The sequence below is a fragment of the Octopus bimaculoides genome, chromosome 3, assembly GCF_001194135.2.
Source record: "Octopus bimaculoides isolate UCB-OBI-ISO-001 chromosome 3, ASM119413v2, whole genome shotgun sequence".
Classification (NCBI taxonomy): Eukaryota; Metazoa; Mollusca; class Cephalopoda; order Octopoda; family Octopodidae; genus Octopus; species Octopus bimaculoides.
In genome coordinates this window covers 20,380,572-20,381,705 of record NC_068983.1, presented here as the reverse complement: position 1 = coordinate 20,381,705, position 1,134 = coordinate 20,380,572, and the positions used below count along the sequence as shown (strand labels likewise).

Below are 1,134 nucleotides of genomic sequence, written 5' to 3'. Positions count from 1 at the left end.
TTTCACTCCTTTATTTGTTTGAGTCATTTGACTGCGACCATGCTGGAGCACCGCCTTTGGTCGAGCAAATCGACCCCACGACTTATTCTTTGCAAGCCTAGTACTTATTCTATCGGTCTCTTTGTTGAGCTATTAAGTTACGGGGACGTAAACACACCAGCATCGGTTGTCAAGTGATGGTGGGGATAAAACACACACAAACACACACACACAAACACACACATATATATATATATATATAAACACGACGGGCTTCTTTCAGTTTCCGTCTACCAAATCCACTCACAAGGTTTCGGTCGGCCCGAGGCTATAGTAGAAGACACTTGCCCAAAGTGCCACGCAGTGGGAATGAACCCGGAACCATGTGGTTGGTAAGCAAGCTACTTACTACTTTACCACACAGCCACTCCTGCGCCTATTATTGTTTGTTCTATTTCATAGAGATTGGTTATAGCCCCCACTACCGCCCCAACCAACAAACGTCTAACTAGTTATAGAGCACTCTCACTAACGGAAGCTGGCACGATTAGATGAATTCACATATACCTTGTATTACGAGTATCTTAGTTACCACACACACACACACACACACACACACACACACACACACACACACACACACACACACACACACACACACACACACACACACACACACACACACACACACACAACAAAAACAAAAAATACATATGTGATAAAAATGATGGAAAAAGTGTAAGAAAACTTGAAAAACAATGTGATGAGGATGATGAGAAGACGGAAGAGGTGGAGGGTATACCAAGCATCGACTTTGGGGTGATGGGTTAATCCATTAAGTTCAATATACTCAGGTAATAATTCAATTCTATCATTCGTTAAACGCAAACTGTCTGTGACGAGGTAATGAGATTTGCTAGAAGCAGCAGCTAAATACTCAGAAATTAATAAAGTACTATCAATCCTACCGTTACATCTCACCACCACCACCATCATCATCTAACAACCAGCATCATTTCATTTAACATCGTCATCAACATCAGCATCAACTTAATTGTCATTGCACTTATTCATCGTCAACACCACCATCAACATTATCATCATCATCATCATCATCAACATTATCATCATCATCATCATTATTATTATTATTGA

The 1,134-nt window shown here is 40.7% G+C and overlaps 1 protein-coding gene and 1 long non-coding RNA gene across 5 annotated transcripts in view; one reads left to right on the top strand and one right to left on the bottom strand.

Moving 5' to 3' along the window:
* Positions 1-1,134, top strand: part of LOC128247267 (uncharacterized) — a 39,945-nt gene that overhangs the window by 942 nt on the left and 37,869 nt on the right. The window contains exon 1 of one of the 2 annotated variants that reach the window (XR_008263622.1): positions 614-833. The exons of the other annotated variant lie outside the window; for it this stretch is intronic. This is a non-coding gene — a long non-coding RNA (uncharacterized LOC128247267). Of the gene's footprint in view, positions 1-613; positions 834-1,134 lie in introns of those variants that run through there. 2 annotated transcript variants of the gene reach the window in all.
* The window catches only part of LOC106884261 (inactive histone-lysine N-methyltransferase 2E), a 514,331-nt gene that overhangs the window by 483,948 nt on the left and 29,249 nt on the right, over positions 1-1,134 (bottom strand). The window lies entirely within an intron of this gene.